The following is a 23826-nucleotide window of genomic DNA, read 5'->3' as shown; positions in this document are numbered from 1 at the left end:
TTACATAAACTTTCATACTGAATTTGAAACAGACACATTGCAGCCCATCACCTACCACTAAGTGCTAGATCTTATATTGTGTGTCACTGATGATCTATCTACCAGATACTAGATGCTTGGAATGAGGCTGGAACAAGATTGGAGTGAAGGAACTTTCAGAAATAAGTCCAACTTCCATCTTTTGTCATGCAAGAGAGGAGTTATTCTGTATGTAAGACAAGGGAAGGAGGTAGAAATGTCTAAGAGGGGCACAGAGTAACCTCAATCCTGAGCCTACCTCCAGACACCCCTCCACTCACTGATTCGTCAAATTCTGGCCATTTTTACTCTGGTGACATTTTAGTATCTTTTTAACCCTTTCAACATAGCTGTTGCTTATTTGGTTATATGAGGCATCCTCTCTTTTGGAACTTGATGTGCCAAATACCATTACATTCATTCAAGAAATATATCAAGGCAGGCAAGAAAGATAGGACCTCTAACCCTATATAACTAGCATTTAGTTCTGTTTCTATACTCCTCTTACATATTACTTCTGGATTGACATGTGCTTCTCTAAGATAGTGAAATGGAATATTCTCTGTAACAAGAAACTTCACATTAAATATACTTTCAAAAAATCTAAACCCAATTTAAACTTTCACTTGCTAGGGTTGGCTCCTTCCCCCTCCTAGGTGGTACAGAAATCCCAAAGAGATTAATTTGGCATAAGAAATTTGGGGAAGGGCTTTGGTCCTCACTGAAGTGTTTGCTGATTAGGGCCATTTGGTTCATTCAAAGTGTAGGTCTCCAATTCCCCAGCATTCAGACCTTTCATGTTTAAATTAACTACTGAACTTTTGATGCCAAAGAATTTATGGTCAGTTCCCACCCCTGAGGACTCACACTGTCCTTGGGTGCTACATGAGGGTGGGACACAAGGCTACATCAAGTCTCCGGACTGGCCACCTTTACTTTCCTGCCCTAATCTTAGAAACTCTAAGTCTTAATCTCCTTAAAATGAAGTTGGACTTCTTTTAGCCCTCCCTTTCTCAGGGAAAGAAATACTTAATTTAACTTTCTCCTGGGAGGCTCTTAGAAAGAAGCATGGAAACATGGCTCTCATTTTTTCATGACAAGACTACAAAAAATAAACATAGCTAGTTTTTCAGTTCTATTCCCTTGCCACTTCTATTTGTATCAGGCTTCATGGACTGTTTTTTTCTCTTTACAGTAGGGATGCAGCTAGGGTGAATAAACATTCTCTACTCAATCCTTCTTACCTCTGATGCCCACTCCCCAGATGAAACCACTAGAAACTTCCAAGATTTACTTTCATATTTCTATATACACATCTATCTGTTGATTTTATAGTTTTTCCTATTATTTGTTGGCCTAATACTTTTTTAAATGAAGATCTCTTTTACATGATCCTCACAAAACATCCTGCCCCCCGCCCCTGCCCCCCCCCACACACACACGCTGACACAGTGACTCCTATTATTTTGGAATAGTTGTATTTTACTACTTAGATATTAAACCAATATTCAGTGGCATGACTATGTAAATAATGTTCACAGTTAAACCTTATAACATTCTATGCTTTCACTGTCTTCCCTGTATACCTTTTTGCTTCACTTTTTTCCTTTTTGTTGTCCATCTCGCTTTTGATCTTCCTACTAGTAAGTTATTGCTTCATCTTCCAGAATACATCTCCTCTCAATATACTTTAATCATATGAGGTAGTCTGTCAGTTTTAACTTTTTTTCTTGGAAAAATTTTGAACCTTCTTCCTGTAATCTTTAAACTAGGACTGGATACTCTCTAGCACTACTACATACCTGTCATTCTAACACTTCACCTAACCATTATCTTGGGAATTCCCTCTTCCTTCTTCCTGCTGAAATTTGGAGATGAGAATGGAGATGGAACAGCCTTCCTACAACTTGAAGCAACAAGCATGAGCACAAAGGCCAATCTGCCAAGGAGGGAAAAATGAAAAGAACAAGCTTCAGTCCCCCAAAATACTGTTAGGCCACTTTATAGATTGTAGTTTGTCTTCCAGATGTCTTTGTCTTGTTTTTTTTGTTTTGTTTTGTTTTGTTTTTTAAATAGTCCCTTTTTTCCTTTGAGCCACTGTAGTTTTCGGTCACTTGTAGCAAAATGCATTCCAAACCAAAACAGACACAATGAGATGAAGTGACTTGTCCTAGTTCATACAATTACCAAATCGATGGCAAAAACAAAATTTGACCTTCATAAGTCACGCAAAATACTATAACTAGTACTACTACTATTTACTAGTACATTTAGTACATTGCAAAGTCAGAATTTGAACTGTAGTATGTCATCTAGGTCTGTTTATGAAGACACGTAATACACGATTTTTCACTAAATGGTTCAGTTTTGTTGCTTTGTGTCTAAAGAGTCATTGTAGATTCATAATCATTTTGGATTTTTGTGCTTGACATTTGCAACAGGCAGCCTCTAAGGTGGCCATCAATGAGCCCTGGATCCTGGTATTCATGCCTTTGGGAAACCGCTTCCCTTTGTATGTAGATCTGTGGCTTGCCTGTAACAAATAGAATACAGCAAAAGTAATGGGATGTCACTTCCAAGATGAGTTAACAAAAGACTATATCTTCCATTTTGCTTATACCCCCTGTCTTGCCATCTTGCTTGCTCTCTCTGATGATATAAGCTACCATGTTGCAAGCTACCCCATGGAAAGGCCCATGTGGCAGAAAACTCAAAGGAATCTTGTGTGCAACAGCCAGTGATGAACTGAGGCCTTCAGTCCAGCAATCCTTGAAGAATGGAATCCTGAAGACAATCACTTCGGTTGGCTTGGAAACAGATGCAACCAGAGTCAAACCATAAGACAAGACAGAAATTTCACCCAATACTTTGATTAAAGCCTTGTTGGGTACCCAGAGGACTCTGCTAAGTCATGCCCAAGTTCTAACCCACAGGAGCTGTGAGTGGGTTGCTTTAAGTCACTGATTTTGGGGGTAATTTGTTAAATATCAACAGATAACTAATACAGCAATGTTTTTACATGTGTACATCTGTAGGGCTTAGGAAATCCACAAGAAAATAACCAACATAATTGTGAAAGTTAGGATTTTGGAGAAGAGCTTTCCACCAAGATTACCTCTAAACAGAATGAAGTATTTGCAACAATCCGTTTTTAAATGCAAAATTTATACACTTCTTTTAAGATGATGCATTTGGTTGGAGTTCTTGCCACAAAGAAGGTTTTCCATCATTCTAGGGAATTTTTTTAAGTCATTAAAGGAATAAATAGACTTTCACATTTAATGATGACTTAGGACTATCCTACATAATCAATCATAAAGCTTTTTATCCATAATAAAGTAATTAGCATGGTGCAGTGATATTCGCAATGAAGTTATGTTTTCAAAATGTGTATTATTTATTTCCTGTTGAAACAATGCATCTTTGTCTCTTTCTAATTTCTTTTCATGGGTTGTTTGGAAAGACATCACTTCATAACCAAGGAATTAGAGAGAGACCAATGACAGGTAAATGGCTTTACTAAATGCTCACAAGTTCCTCCAAAGATTTTAGCCTGCAAGGAAGATGAGTCATTGTTGGTTCCTAAGAAATAGCTTACTTAATATTGCTAGTTTATATTCTAACTTAATGAATCGAGAGAGATGCACTAAGCAATAACTACCTACTGTTCACAAATCCTAATGACTATGTCTGGACATTTTATTATTTTGTTTTCCCATACTTGCTTTCATCTTCTGAGAGAGCTTTCTAACTTATATTCAGGTCTTACTAGAAAAGCAAATGGTAAGAAATTCATTTTGAACTGTGTGAGGGCTGAAATGTGAATGATGACAGTTGATATGAGAGAGGCAAGGACCTAGAACTGTTGAATATCTGGCTTTATTTACATCAAGACCAGAAGTTGGGTGGCTGGGTGGCTCAGTTGGTTAAGTGTCTGACTCTTGGTTTCAGCTCAGGTCCTGATCTCATGGTTATGGGATCAAGCTCCACATCAAGCTCTGTGCTCAGTGAGGAATCTGTTTGAGATTCTCTCTTTCTCCCTCTGCCCCTCTCACTTGTGCTTGTTCTTTCTCTCTGAAATGGATAAATAAATCTTAAAAAAAAAAAAAAAAAAAGACCAGAATGTGGGAGGATCTGGGATGTAGTATTCATTAGCATGGCTCTAAAGGAGAAAGTGAAGCCCAGTGTCCTGGGTGAATACATCTCCATATTCAGTTCTTGAAAAGCCTGGTACTAGGTCTTAAAATGTCTGTTTCTTTGTGGTCTTCTTGCTAAGTAAATAGACCCATGCTTACTGTTTGACCTTGTCATTAGATTTGAATGGTTTATTTTTTTCCTGTATGGATTTTTCAGAAAGTGGATTATCTAATCAGAGCATTTCTACAGAAACTCCACATGTATTACCAGAGATGGGGTTTGTGCTATGAGGCTTCAGCCATCTGTGATGGTGATGGGCCAGCATCTGACTCCCCTCCCCACCAGAGAGACTGTGTAAGAGAATTCTGAGGTCAGTGCTTTGATGAGACAACATGCAGAGCTATAGCTCTAAGTCCTAAGATCCAGCTGCTTCTTTGTTTGGGTCACATTCACAGTTTCTGCAGAACTGCAAGGCTGTCACTCAACATGATGCATGGTCATTAATTCACTGGTCAGTCCAAGCATGGGGGCTTGTCTGGGACAAGGCTGTGGTGTCAGGAGGGTGAAAATTCATGGAGCAGAAAAGATGCCAGGACTTGAAGACAAGCCAAATCGAAAGTATAGCTGACTGTCAAAATGTCCAACTGTTAGTGTACAATTTACTATTGTGCCAAACCTTTTTGATGTATTATCTCATGTAATTTTCCCAATGACCCTCTGAGACAATGGTATTTGCTATTTCTCGCCACAGTATCTATTCATAGTTGAGAAAACTCTGGCTTAGAGGGGCAAAGTGACTTGGTCAAGGCCAGAGTTCACAAGTGGAAGATGTTGGATTTAAACCTGGATTTGGGGATCCCTGGGTGGTGCAGCGGTTTTGAGCCTGCCTTTGGCCCAGGGTGCGATCCTGGTGATCCGGGATCGAATCCCATGTCGGGCTCCTGGTGCATGGAGCCTGCTTCTCCCTCTGCCTATGTCTCTGCCTCTCTCTCTCTCTCTCTCTCTCTCTCTCTCTGTGACTATCATAAATAAATAAAAATTTAAAAAATAAAAAATAAAAAAATACACCTGGATTTGCCAGCATGTAAAGCCATACTTGCTATCTTCTGAAAATGTTATCTCAAAGGGTTAGAGAAAGACTCACAGCAGGACACCATCCAGGAAAAGAAGGGAAGGGAGGAGAGCAAAGCCCACTGAGGACCCCTGATCCAGTAATATGGTAGCTATGTTTGTATCAGACAGGGTTCCTCAAACTCCACTCAGCAAAGAGATTCTAGGAAGAGCTACTGTGTCTCCAAGAAAGAAAAACAAGGACATTAGTTCATTAATTCTGTCAAGTTTCCTGCTCTAACAAGTGTATGTTCTGATACAAGAGATAGGTAGGAAGATTTATAAGTTTGCAGATTATTTCAAATAATGGTGAGGGCTATGAAGAAAATAAAACCATTAACAACATAGGTTAATACACGTATCTCAGAGTATCATGTAACATGAGGTGTAAGGGAAGGTTTCACCAAGCCGAGAGATAAATTAAGAGCTTGCTAGGGTCTGAGGTCAAGGATGAGAATTACAGGCAGGAGCAGCAAGTGCAAAGTCCTGAATTTGAGGCAGGTATGGCATTTTTGAGAAACAAAAGAAGGTCAGTCTTTTTGGAGCACAGTGAATGAGAGGGAGACAGAAAGACACAGGCAATAAAAAGATCTTGTTGTGTTAAGATAAGTATGATGAGAAACCACTGGAGGGCTTGAAGTGGGAGACCAACAGGATTTTAACAGAGCCTGGAAGCTCAGAGGAATGGAGAATAGTAGCCACAGCGTGCAGCTAGTGCTATGATGCTAGGATGCTGGCTGAAGAGTGTGTGGTCAGGGCTAGGCAGCCACAATACAGGAACAAGAAGTCACACAGTGGCCTTGTGGGAGCAACTTGAGGGCCAGAGTCAGACTTGGAATCTGCAACCTAATGCTGTTCCTCAATGTTCATCGATTCTACATCATGTGCACTGACATTCAATCCTGGGTACAGGGGTCAGCACACCCATCGAGTTGATGTTCTAGTAGAAGAAAGAAATTAAATAACTATGTTAGATAATTACATTCAATAAGTAGTGTTCCAAGATAGAGTGGCTAGGGACGGAGATTCTTTAGATCCGGGAAAACTCCATGGAAAAGGTGACTCCTGAAAGATACAACTCATAGAAGTGAAAGTGTTCTAGTCAGAGAAAACAGTGTGGATGAGGGCCCAGAAACATGTAAAACTCTGTTATGTTTGAAGAAAAGGAAAGCAGCCAGGGAGCCTGGACCTTGGACAGCAGAAGGGAGATAAGTGGTAGATGAAGGCAAGAGGCTGGTAAAGGCAGCTCAAATCATCACAATCAGAGCTGAGAATCTATTCTAAAGCACAAAAAGGTCTTCTTTTGAGGAAATAAATGCAAAATTCACTTTATAAAAAAGGGATGATAATTAAAAGTTAACCAAGTACTTGCTATTGAGTGAATATTGTGTCTGTTGTTGCCACTATATGCCAGTAACTATTGCAAGCATTTTACTTACATTAAGGCTTTTACTCAAAACAACTCTAGAGCTAGGTACTCTTTTCCTTATTTTGCAAATGAGAAAACTAAAGAACAGAGAGGTCCAGATGGTTGCCAAAGGTCACACAGCTCACCAACAGCTTAGCCAGGACCCAAACCAAAGCATTTAACTCCAGAGTCCTTGCTCTGATATATCAAATGTATTAATATTTTTAATATTCAAATATATTTGAGTGCAGGAGATCACAGGGAGATGTGAAGACCAAGAGCATTGGTAGAGTAATCATCTGGGTTCACCCTGAACACAAAACAAGCAGAGTTATTCTTCACTTTTTCCCCTCTTCTATGTATCCATTCAAAAGTGTTTATTCAGTATTTACTATGTATCAGACACCATGTTAGACAGAGGTCCTCCTTGGTGCACTCTCAGTCTGTTGTGATGGGACAAATATATTAAATAAGCACAGAAATAATATGAAATTAAAACAGAAATAAGTGGTGTAGGGGAGAGCCAGATGCTGCTCCAAGAGTAGATGACAGAGCCACTTTGAAATAGTAAAACTCAAGGAAGGATTATGCATCTGGAAGGCCTTTTGTTTAGAAGGTACTTTTGGCTTTAGATTTCTGAGGGGGGATAGGAGGGCTCAGTGGGAAGGGGTGGGAAGATGGTTAGCATGGGAACATACCAGGCTTCTCAAGGTGACTCTAAGGTCTAGAATTATAGATGAGAAATAAATTATATCTTTAATCACCCTTCTTGGTTTTCCAGGTCAGCTCAGTCCAACAGATAAGAGAGCCAAACTCAGGATAGATACTTAGACCAGGAATAAATGTGATCTTCAGCTGCAGTGTCCTGTGGGCCCCATCACTGGTGAAGCTGGTTCTTCCCCCAAGGGCATGGAACCCCAGTGGGAGAAGGAAAACAGCTCTCCAAGGGCTGTTAGTTACCCTCTCTGGGATCTTGGCATTTTAGCATGAGCCAGAAATAGTGAGGCAAAGAATGAGCTCTAGGAAGCAGAGTAGTAGGTGGAAAAAGTAAGTAGAACTCTGGAATCTGACTGACCAAGCACCTTTCTTAGTTTGGGTTTCACCCAGAAGCAGAGCCTGAGGCAGTGATTCCAGTGTAACTGGGAGTAGAAACCCAGGTAGGGATGTAGAAATGGGGGAAAGGGAAGGCAAAAAGGATGTGTTTTCAAGTCTGTTACTAATGAGTCAGTTACTAAACCCTGTGCATTTAATTCTGCTGGAGAATCCAGTGTGAAACACGCACTTCCAGGTTATGCCATTCAAAGGCTGAGAGAGATGGGCTATTTATCTCCTAATTCCCATCAGTCACTGGATGAAGGCAGCTCCCAGGAAATGTTAATTCCCCAGAATCTTCTACCTGCCCTGATTACAGGCAGACAAAGCTCAAGTGGGCTACAGAGAGAGTCCTGGGCATGAGCAGATATAAATTAGGCTGCATGCATTGATAAAGTAAATGCCAAGGGGATAATGGCATGTTACCAATAGAAGCCTCTATAGACCTAACTTCCCAGGGCCTCAGTTTCCACACCCATAAAAGGAAAATAATAATACCTCAATCTCTCAAGATTTGAGTCCAGTAGAAAAGGCTGTTTTACAAGAAAGGATGCTATTTTCAGAATATTTACAGCATATCAATGGTTCCCACAAATATTTGTTCATTGAATGAATACATGCAGGTGTATGCTGGAGCCAGCTTGTCCTGGCTCACAAGAGGAGATTGTTAAATATTCAGGAATTTTGCAAGCCAATTGTTAAACTGTTGGTAGCTCAAAACCAGTCATAATGGTTGTCTTTACACACTACAAAACCAGCAAATACTGCATATCAGATTTTTGGTTTTTATTTTTTTTTCCTCTGAGAGCCAGCTCACCAGAATGGGAAAGTATTTGGCCTAGCATCAAAAACATAGGACGTACTCTAAAATGTATATTTTCTTCCCTTCAATGAAATCGAATTTGGTGATCAAAAAGCTACCCTTTTCACTGTGTTTTGTTTCTCATTTCTAGTTGCCAGGAAGTGCTCATCAAAGTGGGCAATTATCTGTAATTTTTTATTCATTTAAAGAATGAAAAGGGAGGAGTAAAGTAAATATAATGAAATATTAAACCAGAGTAGTGTATACATAGAAGTTTATTGTTCTCTGCAATTTTTTGAACATTTAAAATATTTCATAATTTTAAAAAGGAGGGGAAAAAACTAAAGATGCTGCTCAGCTTCAGTTCTGATACCATGGTGCCCTGGGAGTGATCAGAATGAGTTTCACCATCAACACACACTGAGAAACAACTGAACAAGCATAAGTGTCATCATCAAATGTGGGACCAAAGCAAGGCTGCAATTATGCCTTCATCTATTTGTGAAACTGAGCACATTGAATTTCAACAACTCCTCAGATTCAGATGGGGCCTTCATATAATCCATAATCAGAGGTAAAGGCTACCTCTTTAGAAAAAATAATTAACATATATCATAGACACCTTATAAATGTCATTGAAAACCATATTTGAAAAATCCAAAATTTGGTACTCACTCCATGGTAATTAATCATTACAAATTGCCTAAACTGATGAAATTTTGCCATCTTGGGCTTGGTTTCTCTTGCTTCTAGAATTATATCCATGAATTTATGATATTCATGGAAATGTTGCCATCTTGGGCTTGGTTTCTCTTGCTTCTAGAATAGATTATATCTTTAATCATATATGATATGGCTGTGATATATGATATATGATATTATATGGTACATATATGATATTCATGGAAATGTTGCCATCTTGGGCTTGGTTTCTCTTGCTTCTAGAATAGATTATATCTTTAATCACCCTTCTTGGTTTTCCATGTCAGCTCAGTCCAACAGATAAGAGAGCCAAACTCAGGATAGATACTTAGACCAGGAATATCATGAATATCATATATGTAGGGAATTTCAGAAGGTATTTCTTTTCCTCTGATGGGCGATATTCCATCAAACTTCCAAAATAATAAATTCTTAATACCAAAAAGTTTGGCTAGTATCTTTAGACTCACTTCGCCATTTCTCCACCAAAGAGTTATGAAGACTTCAGGCATTATTAAACCCAACCCTTGTCAAGTTGGACGCATCTGTTTTGAGTCCCTGTCAGTGGGGCACATCCAAACTCTACTCAGATCCTTTTAACTTAGATGTGCTAATTGTGCTCATCTGCCTCAACAGATCACTTACTTACCCCACCCAAATATGAATGTGTCCTCCTAGTCTGATGTCTTCAAAATTTTCTGAAGTGAGACATTTTTTCCATACTTCATTTTTCTGGTCTTTCTCCCTCAAATGCTCTCTATTTTAGACATATCTATGTTTCTACCACCTGGTAGAAACTTTAACAGTTTTTGTCACTTCCTGTTTTTTTCTCATGGTGTAAATTGATTTTTTTTTTTTTTTTTTTTTTTTTACTATGGCTGCTTTAACATAGTTTCTCTGTTCTGTACAAAATAATTTTGCTTGGCTTAAAATGTTTTAGATAGATTAGAGTAGGCAAGCATATGGGTATTTCAGAACTTTCTGTGAGCAGATCTGGCTCCTGGATCTGCCTCCATCTTGATTTTCTATTTCACCTTGCATAAGTAACTTAACCTCTTTGGGTCAAATTTCTTCATTCACAAAGTGCATTAGATTTCAAAACTGTTCATGTTTTTTGAAAATTTGTTGTTTCTGTATTTTTACATCTGATCTAATGAATGAAAAATCCTGGGGTTGGGGAAGCAGGAAACTGTATTTTCCAAACCTTCTGTTGGTATTTCTCAACAAACTGACCCATGGATATGTGTTAAGGAAAAATAAAAACATAACAACAATAACTAACGCGTTGCTGAGCACTTTACACCACAACTCTTTAAGTCAGGTATTATGTTATCTTGCTTTCATAGCTAAGGAAATCGAGGTCCAAAAATGTAAAAACAAAACATAACATAATATAACATAACAAAAAAAAAAAAAAAAACTTGCCTCAGGACATACAGCCATGAAGTGGGAAGCTGTGGTCCCAACCTAGCCAGTTCATTTTCAAAGCCCATGTTCACCACTGCTGCAATGGACTATTCCTGGTAACCACTGAGTGAGACAAATTTGAAATTCTTTCAAATATATTAGCAACTTTTATTTTTCCCAGTAACTTTTTACAGCCTTTGAACTGATTTCTGAAGATTCTATCTTGTTTGCGATGTCTTTTTTTTTTTTTTTTTTTTTTTTATGATAGTCACACAGAGAGAGAGAGAGGCAGAGACACAGGCAGAGGGAGAAGCAGGCTCCATGCACAGGGAGCCCGACATGGGATTTGATCCCGGGTCTCCAGGAACCCGCCCTGGGTCAAAGGCAGGCGCCAAACCGCTGCGCCACCCAGGGATCCCTTGTTTGCGATGTCTTAAGTATGTTTGTAAATACCTTCTAGGCACAAAGGGAAAATTCTTTTACCATTAAGAAAATGGTCCTTTGCAAATGTTCCTGCCTGGGATGCTTCCTTCCCCATTGTAGCCACCTTTGTCTTGTCTTCCAAGACCCCGCATAGATGCTACTCCATCCAGGAAGTCTTACTGATCCTATATCCCTACTAATTAGTATATATTAGTGATTAATGTAGGTATGTTATCAGTACTAATGATGATGTATATGTCCACGACTTTTCAGTGCTTGGGCTAAAGTTATGGATCTTGACCAGCCTCCCATTTGGCTTCTTCCTAGGAAATACATCCAAAGGAACTGAGGAGTAGATAAAGATAACCAGGGGTCCAATCCAATCCTCACAGCTATGTACTTTGCTCCTTATCTTCAATGTCTGGTCTTCAACTTCCACCAGCTCCTCTCAGATGGTTTCTTCACCATCTAGATTTTGGGTCTATGGAACTCTATCTTCTGCCAACAACATTTGTATTCTGAGGTTATGATCTACAATAAGATACACACACACACACACACACACACACACACACACACACACAAGCATCATCTAATTAGGTAACAGTCTTTCCGTTACTTCCTTCCCCTTAAAGAATACAATATCTTCAAAATAAAACTCAAACATCGGACTCCAGATTCATGACCACCATCTTTCCATTAGGGCTGATTCTTGCCCTACTATTTACCCCAATGTCCTAGGCGTCCTCTTTCACTCTTCCCTCACATCCAATCTATTCCTATTTCAATACAGGCTACCATTATCTCTTATCTCCAACAGTCTCCCTGCCTCTCATCCCACTCCCCTTCATTTCATTCTAAACAGAGTGATCGTTTTTAGATACAAGTTTGATGATGCCACTCTAAACCTTATCAGGTGTCTCCCTTTGCCCCAAGAATACAGTTCAAATTCTTTAGCAAGGGAAATATGGTCATCAACATGTGGCCCCTACCTATCTCTCCTTTTACCCTCAAGGCAATTAGCCCTTCAATTTTGCTGAGAAATTGTGTTTTTCTATATATTCTCTATCAAGTGGTCCTTTGTATGAACCTTTCCCATTTTCCATTCTGTTGCTAACTACTTTCTATTTGCTTTTGCTTTTCACTATCCAACTTAGTTGTCTTTTCATCCAAGAAGCCTTTGCTGACACTTTCTTCCCAACTCTTACCAAGAAAGTTATGATACCTCTTCTCTATAGTGTCTGTGATTTCCACTGTCCACACTTTGTTTTCATCAATGGCTGATTTTACTCTTCACTCCAAGCTTTTTAAGGAAAGGAACTATATACCCTCTTTTATCCTACTTAACAAGTCCAGCAATCAGTAGATATTTGGCAATCAGGTTGTCTGGTGAATAAATGAAGATTTGTTTGCCTTTAATCTGCCAATGGTATTTGGTGCATTCAATATCCAAGATGGCCACCAGGCTAGAACATTACATGAAATATATAGAAATGATAGACACAATTTAGTCTCGTACCTTCCAGAAAGGTATGAAACTCTGAAACAACTAAGCTATCTCTTTAGATAAATATTATAAGATGTGAATAGTGTTCTATTTTCAAAATAAAGAACATCTTTATTTCCCTTGGATAAGGCACAGTGAAACCCATTTCTATTCTGAAAATAAGAAAAAGAACAAGTTTCTAAGTTAATATCCAAGAACTTTCTGTGGAGGCAGTTTTAGCAGCCATAACTTGACCCAGAGTATATCTGAATCCTTGTGATAACATATAACATTACAGCAGGTTTGTACTTTTAGAGCAATGTGAAATTCAGCTAAATTTATGATACTGCAATAAAATGATATAGATTCCAAAGACTATTTCCTGGGTATGGATTTCAAAGACTACAAACAAAATATGGGTTTTCCCCCTCTATTTCTGTTTACCTTAACAAATAACTTATGAAGAACTGCTCTAAGATATAATCATCTCTACCACCTCAGGGACTATTAAGAGACTGTATACTTTGACATAATGCAGAATGGAGGCCCAGATTTAAGGACACTGAAAGTTCCATAGGACTAATTCCAGTTCCTTCAGAGGACACATTTCTTTGGGGTCTGAGTCAGATAGCCTAGTGGCACAATTTTCTTCCCAATCATCTGAATGGCCAGCATTTGAATCTTGGTTCATTTAGCAGCAGGGGGACCTCATTAAATGCTGTGTACTCAAAAGGTCAACAATTTCTTACACTGAAAAAGGGAAAAAACAGAAACCCCTCCAGCAAAACAATTGAATAATACTGTAAATGTTAGTAAATGAAAAAATGCAGGAAAGTCCCTGCTGGAAGCAGATACTGGACAAAACATTAAAGCATGAAGGGAAATTCTCTATCATCCATCATGGTCCAAACTCATGTCTTCTGGTTAAGCAATGTTTTAATTAATCAGAGATATACTACCTGTTCAGATGTCCAGTTTTCAAAGAAATATGATAAAATTAAATAACACTCAAGGTAATTTACTTTCCCTTGTGATTCAGAGAGCTTCAGGATATGGCAAGAACTCAGAGAAATCCAACAAGCCAAATTATTCCTTTATTCTTATTTCTCTCCATGAAATCATGTTTCTGCAAAATTTCTTACCAGTAACCTAATAGTCAGCTACACTAAACCTCCATGTTGCCATTTGAAAAATGAAGGTGATGGAGATCTGCGTCCCTCTCAGTTTTAACTCATAATAATATATTCCTTTGGCTACAAAGTTAAATTTACACAGGGAAAACACAGTTATTGGTTTCTGTAATGACAGTTTTTTTTTTTCTCATATAGACTGCTAACATCTTTTACCATTGCTAAATTTCTTAATGGTGGTTTTAGAAAATCAGATTTGGAAGGCAATTTGTTCTGTTGTTGGATCAATTAATTCAGAGGAAATCATTTGTAATTTTAAGTGTGTTGAATTTTTCAAGTATTTTCTCAAATATAGTTTCTCTATCACATCCTTGTTGTCATTGTTAAAATTAATGTTCTGATGTTAAAAAATCCAGAGTGGACTCAACGGGCAAAAGATATTTGACAAAGTGAATGAATACAGTGTCTAAGGAGTATACAAATGCTGTTGTTTTTTTAAAAATTTTTTCCAAAATGGTTGTAGCATCTATCAAACACCATTTGAAGGAGGCAGTACATTTATTATTAGCCACTGAAACCCAACCTTCTAAAATTTTCCATATTAATGACAGCTCCTAGGGATTATTCCCATTTAGGAGGTTAGGAGTCATTACACTTTATTATCTTCCATGTCAACAAATATTATTAGGAACAAGTGAATTAAAATATTCAAGACATTTAATGCATTTATTTACAAATCCCAAGAATGAATTTATTCATATCGTTCCATTTGGATTCATGCTTCATCAAGCATTAAAAAGCCTTACACCACATGCCTTTCATAGTTTGACAAGTCTGTCAGCCTGGCTCTACCCATGTGCATGAATAGGTAAATCTGTAAAGACACAAGGTGAGCTTAAAAAAAAAATCTTAGTTGTTTTCAAATGACTGCACTAATCATTCTAATTGTGCTTTTTCTGAAACATCTCCTTAAAGAACTCCAGAATTTCATATCCACTATGGCCAGGACAGGAACAAATTCTCCTTCCACATTATGTCAATACCCAATTACCCATAAATTTGATATTCAGTTTGTCTTTTGTTTTCAAATCTGTGGATGATTTCTTTAAAATGAGCCACCATAAGGAGGAACAGAAAATATGGGTGGTAGTCTTTTAAAACAGGTATCTAAATCACTGAAAAATCTTTGCCTTGTGGGAAGGTTGATGTGTACAGTGTCAATTCATTTGGTGCTTCTAAATTTGATTTTTTTGAGTGGGTTGGAATCTTGCAAGGCAAAAATTCTCTTAGGCACCTGAGATGTTTTTTAATCAACATATTAGGGCCATGTTGCAACAAATATAAAAGAACACTGAATGATCACTGCTTCTAACTGAATTTCTGGGAAATCAGATAAAAGTTGACTATGAAGGCTATGGGAAAATACTGAAAATATTCAGGCAAAAAAGGAAGGAAAGTATAGACAACCAATGAGAGAATACAGGAAGGTGTACTTTTCAGTATTTTCTTTCTAAATATACCATCAGAAATGCTTGTGATTATTCTTTGAAACTAAACTTACAAACGGCTCACTTTTATGTCTTAATGTAATATTTCCTCATGACACCTAGTAGATGAATTTCTGAGAAGCTCCCTTACAGATCAAACTATAAGAACATGTGACACCAAAAGACAGATCTGGAGGGAAATTAGACCTGTAGCCATGACAACCAGAGTAATCAAGCAGCACATTTTCTAACTTGGGAATAAGAAAAATTCAAAACATTACTAAGTGGGAGGGTGAGGGGGGGCAAATTCTTTCCTAGTTCACCATAGGGTGAGTGATGATGGAAAAGAGTAGGTTTTGATGGATTTGTGTTGAGTGAGAGAGTCAAAAGTAGTGTAACAAAGCTAATGTAGGATTTTAACACATTAGGCAGCCCATACTCACCCACCTATGGAAGGCACAGAGTCACATTTAATGTGCTTCCTCTGACAGAAGAATGTTCAAATTGTAAAGCCTCAATGAAATTGAGAAAAAAGTAATTCTTGGCAAAGGGAATGCTCTTTGACACTAGAGGGAAGGTAAGTGCTGGTATTCTTATACCCAGTCTTTCTATACACACACACACACACACACATACACACACATAGTATATAGTATGTATATATAGATATAGATGTAGATATAGATATAGATATAGATATAGATACACATACATTATCATACATACTTTAGGCACTTGCAGCATTGGGACAATCCAATTAGATGATGGCTGCCTAAATGATAAAGTGACCAGACGATGAGTAGCAAACCAAAGAGACCTTTCTAGAAAGAAAAGAAGTCCTCTGTATAAGGGTATAGAAGCACAGGACTCTCTTTAGGCATCTGCTTCTGGCCCATCAGAGGATGTTCTCCCCCTCCCCATCATCAATATTTTTGTAACATGGGACCCTACACATGTGAGCCTCGGTCAAAGCCAATAGCTGATTTTCAAACATTAGCATGCATAAGAATTATCTGGGAAATCTGTTACATATATAAGTCCTTGAGTCTCAACCCCAGTGGCTCTAATTTAGTCGGTCTGAGATAGAATTCAAGAATCTGCATTTTTAACTTCAGGAAATCCTTGGACCTCAATTTGACAAACAATGCATTCTCGCTTTTCGAAAAGATACCCAGTTGGAAAGTCCTGATAATATTAGGCAGAATGAGTATCTTTCAAACTTGGAGTGGGGGAAACAAAAGGAGAAAGAAAAACATTTGCTTTCATTAATAAATGATAATTAATATATGTAGTACGACTTAAATTTTAAGTCCTGATAATTAGATCATCTCAAGCTTATGCTGGAAAAATTAGACATCTTCTACACTTAGTTATGGTGACTGTCCATGAAAGGTCTTAGTCTGATAAAATAGTGGTGTAAATGAATGGGATTTTGGAACTCATACTTGGTCTTCAGAAAGCCTTAACTGTAGCAAAACCATTCCTAGTAGAAAGTCTTCACACATACAGTAGCCAAGTCAATTGTTTTCCTTTCTGTATCAAGAAATTATCTATGAAGATGGGATTGAATTCTAAACTATAGACCCTCTTGGCATGACCAACTGAAACGAGAATAATACTGGAAAGAAAAAGATACAATAGGGATCCCTAGGTGGCGCAGTGGTTTAGTGCCTGCCTTTGGCCCAGGGCGCGATCCTGGAGACCTGGGATCAAATCCCACATTGGGCTCCCGGTGCATGGAGCCTGCTTCTCCCTCTGCCTATGTCTCTGCCTCTCTCTCTCTCTCTCTCTCTCTCTCTCTCTCTGTGTGTGACTATCATAAATAAATAAAAATTAAAGAAAAATTAAAAAAGAAAAAGATACAATAATAAGCACTTTTGATCTATTATCAATTATAGGGAGTTTTCTTGGAGTTAAGCTCACATTACAATTGTCTGACTTCTACTTGAGTTGACTTAAGGAAAGCTATGACTATCTGACCAGTTTCAGATGGGAAAAAATTAATGAAATTTTTTTAAAGATTTTATTTATTTATTTATTCATGAGCGAGACAGAGAGAGACAGAGGCAGAGACACAGGCAGAGGGAGAAGCAGGCTCTATACAGAGAGCCCGACGTGGGACTCGATCCTGGGTCTCCAGGATCACTCCTTGGGCTGAAGGCAGTGCTAAACCACTGAGCCACCCAGGCTGCCCTAATGGAATTTTTTAAATAAGACTTCTACACCATTACAACAGTTAAGTTTACAACGGTTAAATTAAAGAAAGTCAATAAGATTTTATTCAGTGGTTCGTATTTCTAAATAATCTAAGATAGTTGGTGATTTGGCTGAATTTTATAGTAAAATATGAATATTCATTCCTCAACTAACTGTTTTGTTACATCTGACCTTCCAAACAACAGATTTTGACTCTCTGACTCCTGAAGCACAAAGAAGAGAGAGAGAAATGTTTAAAAATACTTTTTAAAATTGGGAGCTCTTTAAATACAAGGAATTATCCAGCTCTCTCTTCAGTAGGTTCATTATTGTTGCCCTATGCTCCTGGCAGTGTTGTTATAAGAGTCTTAGATTCTGAACTCCTAGAAAATTGAAATTGTACCTTAGCCTATCATTGTATCTTAAAAGTCTCATTAGAGATATGCCCTCATGATTGGAATAACCCACACTGGTTTCCACTGCACAACCCTGACCTAGAAAAGCAACTTCATACAACAGGGGAGGTAAGGAGAAATAAATAATAGCCATCAGTAGAATATCATCATTTAGCTATTTCCTGTTGCTTCTGGGGTCTTTCCTCAAAGACAGTTTGAACTTATTAGTCCATGTACAAGACAAAGTTTACAAGCTATACAGGAAACTAGTTGACATTTTCCAAAGTGCATTTATATCTTTTCCCACTTACTCAAAAGTACTACTTGAAGGCACCTAGAACATAAAATATTATTTGCCAAGGAAATAGAAAAAACTCAGAGTACAGGAAATGACATGCTTTGCATAAGCTATAGATGGCAGAATTAGGGCTAGAACTCATATAACCTGAGGTGCAACCCTGTGAGCTCTGGCCAAGCCTCTTATTTTCCTACCTGTTGGTGTTCTGTTATTAAAGTTCCTCATTCCTAAGGCTTATCATTAAGCTTTTATTGAACATCTACCATGTGGCAAATACTTAATTCAGCTGCATAGGTCAAGATCTCTTTATGTTTTCAACTTTCATTATCTGAGAGGCCAGTATCTTCATCTGTGCAAAAGAGATGAACTAGATTGCCTCTAAGGTTTCTTTCTTTCTGAGACCAACACTGTAGTTTGTTTTTAATATATAACAAGAAGGAAGATAATACAAGTTACTCAGGCATAATTTTAAAAGTTTGCCTAATTGATTCTAATTTAAATTTCTAAGGAAGCTGGAAGATCCAGCATCTTTACGTGTTTCTGGTGGGTTAATAACTTCTACATTATATAAAACAGTAGGTTGCTTAATGATATATCATAATAAAGGGTTGTAATAACCAGAGGGTGCATGCTTGTTCTGACCATTTGTTCTGCTGGCTTGAAACCATTTATTTCTCTTAGTCATCATGTTATGGCCTAGGTTTGTACTTGTCCTGTTCCATAAATCAGTAGTTTAATTGGGAAAGAGAGATATCAGATCCCTATTAATTGCAATTATCCTTCAAGACTACACCCCCCTTCCAAACACACACACACACACACACACACAAATCCAACAACAACAACAACAAAACAAACAAACAAACAAAAAACAGATGAACAGATGTAGTCTAGTCTCTATCTGGCCCTCTATATTCTAAATAATTTCAAAAGAAATTGCTCTGACATAGTACAATTCTGATGTCATATCCATTTGTATACAATAAGGACAGTTAAAATGTTTTTCCAATAAATGCCTAAAACTGAAACCCTTTCTCTTATATCTTTGCTACAGCAGAGGACTTGGATTCAGAGGGTCTAACTTGTACTTCTGAGGTTTATCACTTATGCTGTCAGCATTCTTTATTTCTCAAAGTGCTTTCATGGTTTCCCTCTTGATATATACCACAACCCTAAGAGGGAAAGAAGGCAAGTTGCAAATGGGGAAGGTGCAGTATTTACCTAGGACTACAGTGAATGGTCTGAGGTCTTAAGTCAAAGATGGAAATCAGACCTAGCACCTCTGACTCCTGGTCTAGGGGCCTTTACCTTTACCAGTGCTATGATTTTTCCCAAAATGAGGTGAGTGTTACGTAATGAGTCACAGCAGCTTAGTGTCTGGGCTCTAACTCAGTCTCTCCATCAATGGATCACTCCTATCTTTTTCCTTCCCTGGTGTTACTCCATCACCCAACCAGGTTCACACTATGGAGCTGAGCCATTGACAAGCAGTATTAAGATTTATTGTACACACTTCAACCCAACCAAATGACAACCCAAATATTAAAGTAGAAAAGAAGCATGAGAACATCCAAGAGTGTTCTTGGTTTTCTTAAATGGCTACTTGGATGCTTGCTTTCTCACACTAAAATTTTTACAAAGAATATTTTGGAAGGGTCCCCTGCTTTGTAGATACTCCAAGCATGTATGCATTGTGCTGTCAAAATCAACCACTTGGCAATGAATAGTAAAGAACACACTCAGACACACACACACACACACACACACACACACTTCTCATCCTATACAAAATCAATGCCTTACAGCAGGGGCCTCTGCCAAACCAGTGCCACTTCAGGCCCAGCTCCCTGCAGGGGTCTGTTGTCAGATCTCTAAGGAAAGCTTCCATGAAGAAAGGCACAACAAGCAATGTGCTTCCCTGAGGTGCCATCCTGTCAACTCTGTTTCCTTCCACCAGGGCTAGAAGCCTGGGTGCTCTTCTAACTGAGTCAGAATCATTTAGCTCATGAATAATCCTGTCACAACTAGTGATACGCTCCACTAGAATCATTCAAAGTTAATATAAGTATAACATTGATAAAATCCAAACAGAGCTTCCTTGCTGGGAATGGCAGTGGTAGCAAAGAGAGGAGTTGTGGGCCCAATTACTTGATAATAAATATACCCCTCAAATTGCCAATGGGATGATACAATTCCCATTGTGTCCGTTAACTCAGGAATTGTTCCTTCCATTTGCAAGTGAGTTTTGAAAGGAATAATTTACATTTCCAACCACAGTGTCTCAAGCCTGAGACAATATTTAAATTCCATATCAGACTTCACTTTGATAACTGTATATTATCCCGCTCTAACTCTTCGATTAGACATTTTGTTATGGATCAATTTCTCTAGTGGTAGTTAATTCTGTATGGGGGAGGGGAGGCAGAGTCATGCATTGCTATGTAGCCCCCATTGTTTGCAGCTCTGATTTGCTCATCTAGACATGCCCATCATACATGTGTTCATGTGGCAGCTGGCCATAATGGCTCAGTTATATTTAACTTCAAAGTACAAAGTTTAACAAAAAATTATTCATAGTTCACTATGGAAGAAAGCCAAGTTGATAGCTAGCCACTTTCGCCATAAATAAGCAAGATAATAACCAGGCAGCACTTGTAAATGATAGCCACTATGTATTTTAAGCAGTGATAGTATCACTGCTAAAATAATACTTTATTCTAAATTATGTTTCATCTGAGACCAATAATATTGGGAATGAGTCATTAGCCTCTGTTCCCCTTTGAAAAGAGCTGATTGTGTGATATTGATTTCAAAGACCTACCTGTAGTTAAAGCTGAAAGATGCTCTCTGAAGCTATCAGGATACTTGCCTTGCCAGAAAGAACTTTCCGCACAGGCCTAGTATTAGCTGCCTCCATGGACTGGGTACCTGTTAACTGCAAGGTTTTTACTTTTGGAAACAGAGAATGAACCCATTGTAACCTAATTTCATAGTAGCCAAAGGATTACCTAGTAGATTTGGGAAAGAAAGGAGATAGGTTTTGATGGTGACTGACCCACACTGTTTACAGTTGTGCTCATGCATGGTGCAATTTCAGCCCTGCCACCTCCTTCTCACTCAGCCCTCCTCCCCTGCATGTACATTTCTGTAGGCTCAATCCCATCCTAAATTTGGGATTAATCCTGAATTGAGGATCAAAGGAGGAAAGAGTTGGCCCCTATCTCATCCTCTGAAAGGCAGCACCTTCCTCTGTTACTCTAGTTTCCCTCCTGGAATGCACAACAAACTGATAGCATCATAAGATAGAAAGAGTCTGGACCCCTGAAAAATCAAAATGGAAAAGAACTTCCACTTAGTTGCACTGTAATTTACCTGAGCAGAAAGCAAACTCTCCTATGGTAATTCATTGAAACGGGGGATTAGTTGTTAACTAACCATCAAATAATACGCACCTCTTTTCTGGACCCCCACCAAGCACCATCATTTAGTCAGCATGATATATGTGCTATCATTTCAAATGCCAAACCTACCCTTTAAAGTATTCCTCAATCATTAGTCTTCCTTTGACTTCTGGCAGCTTTCTACCGCCCAATGAAATGTTGGCTGTCCCTCCACTGTGTGATGGGGTCAGTAAGAAATGAAATGAATCAAAGCTCCTGGCTGTGCCCCAGCAAGTCAGCTGCAAGTACAGCCAGTTTTAATTGATGGAGCAACTTACTGAGTCTCTAAATTAAAATATTCTATTTGAGCCACATGATATCCTAGGATCCGCCTGACCTCTCTCTGGAGCTCAGAGGTGGTGACATCAGAATACAGCAGCCAGCAGTAAGTGCACCTGTTCTGTAATTAAGGTCCTTCCTCACCCTCCAGGGAATGGTGCCAAAGCTTTAACTTGAGACACAGGGCAGATAAAATGTTAATTGCAATCATGTAGGAGGAAGCACAAGGTATGAGCTGCACTGCTCACCTTGCTCAGTCAGATTTCAAGAAGGTGGTGTCTGAGAGTTGACGGCTTTATTAGCATTCTTACTGTGCTTTCCAAGTCTGTAATATTTGCAGAACTCTCTCCACCAAACACATAGTTAGGAAAGAAAGAAAAGATGACCGGTAAGTAAGCGCAATGGGGCTCACAAGTGGTGACAGCTTATAGGACTGGGGGATGTTATATGTGCAGAATCACTATTATTATGCTTTGCGCATTAAGTCTGTCTGGGCTGAATGCTGATCCAATTCTGCCAAATACAGAACACAAAAAGGCATATGTTCTCAAAGGATGTTCTCTTAGAAAATGTCCATATGAAGATACCCACTGGGAAATTTGTAAGCATTTTGTCTCTTAGTAAGTATATCAATAGGTATCGAGGAATTGGAACATGCAACTTTGAAAGGCAAAGGAGAAATCGTTGGTGTAGCTTTGCTAGTCCCTTCACCTTTAGGAGAAAATTGACCCCTGTCTTCTGCTTGCAGCCCAGTGGCATTGCACTATACCTCTCCCTGGTATCACAGTGATCGCACACTTTCTATCAATGAAGTTAGGATGTCAAATATATGGCCTCTAAGTAGATACTATCTAACTTCCACTATGTCATATCTAGCTAATTAATCTCAGCACTGCTGTTCAACCACATTCTCCAGATGGCCGCTACTAATTGACCAAGGTTAGTAAAAGAGATGAAACCAATTGTTCATTCAGATACGAGATGCTTGTATTTATTTTTCTGCAAATAACTGGTTGAAGCCATCTCCATTACCCCAGATTCTCCCCGACAGTCTGCTCAGGAAGTCAGGCTGACCTGGGCTTAATTACCTTCATCAGTCTTTGGCTATGGGTCCTGGGAAAACTCACCTGGCTCTTCTGATCCTCTGTTTATTACTGAAACCATGCCTCTTAGGGTTAATGGTTGAAACTAGCAGAAATTTTAAAGCTTGTTTTTCAGACAACTGTTTCTCTAATCAGCTATTGTTCCTTTTCAGACCCCACTAACAAATCTACTAGCTGTCTCTGCAGAAGCCTGGACTCAAGGTCAACTGGAACAAGCAAGGCCCTGCATTCCTTACCTGAAATAACAAGCCCAAGACCCTATCTAGTTTGTAACATCCCTGGAAGCAGGTCCATAACCCCTTCTCCTTGCCCTAAGATAACCTCCTCATGTCAGGGCCTGAATTTTGCCTCTTTCTAATGTTCTCTCCACCCCAAAGTGAACAGGGACTATATGGCACATACATGTTTGATCATTGTACATGTTCCAACATTCCTCATGAATAGTCATAAGTTCCCCCATCCTTTTCATCAGTATGTATGTCATTTCAACTGCTATGATTATAAAAAATCTGTTCTCTCCCCTTTCAGGGAGGCAGATTGGAAACCTGCCCTCCTGTCTCCTCATCTGACTGCCTCTTGAATAAATCCCTTCCTTGTTGTGTACCTGATGTGTCAGTGATTGGCTTTGCTGCATCTTGCACACTTGGTTTTGGGTTCAGTTACATTACATATAAAATGAGAAATAATGAAATCTTTCGTACAGTGTGTGATTGGGAGGATTATATAACATAACATATATGAAAACACCTAGCACAATGCCTGCCATATCAAAAGTGCTTAATACACACGTGTTCATTACGTGTTTCAGTCTGAAAAACATTGAGACGCCGTCCAGGGACAAAGAGAACTTGCTTGCAGGTTTTATTTTTCTTTTACCCCCCCCCCCATTATGTTATACCTATTAAGTAAGAAA

General features: G+C 38.6%; 2 long non-coding RNA genes across 2 annotated transcripts; one reads left to right on the top strand and one right to left on the bottom strand.

The window, feature by feature from the left end:
* Nucleotides 1-2025: 2025 nt before the first annotated feature.
* Nucleotides 2026-2791, bottom strand: LOC111091248. The gene is made up of 2 exons (XR_005374402.1): nucleotides 2639-2791; nucleotides 2026-2551 (listed from the first exon to the last, which is right to left on the bottom strand). It is a non-coding gene; the product is annotated as an uncharacterized LOC111091248 (long non-coding RNA).
* A 15-nt stretch (nucleotides 2792-2806) lies between these two features.
* LOC111091247 lies at nucleotides 2807-23496 on the top strand. Its single transcript, XR_005374401.1, has 3 exons — nucleotides 2807-2956; nucleotides 3482-3524; nucleotides 23066-23496. It is a non-coding gene; the product is annotated as an uncharacterized LOC111091247 (long non-coding RNA).
* The last annotated feature ends 330 nt before the right edge of the window (nucleotides 23497-23826 follow it).

This window comes from Canis lupus, chromosome 20 (assembly GCF_011100685.1).
Source record: "Canis lupus familiaris isolate Mischka breed German Shepherd chromosome 20, alternate assembly UU_Cfam_GSD_1.0, whole genome shotgun sequence".
In the NCBI taxonomy this organism is placed as follows: Eukaryota; Metazoa; Chordata; class Mammalia; order Carnivora; family Canidae; genus Canis; species Canis lupus.
The sequence above is the reverse complement of the archived record's forward strand: the minus strand, read 5'-3'. Positions and strand labels throughout refer to the sequence as shown.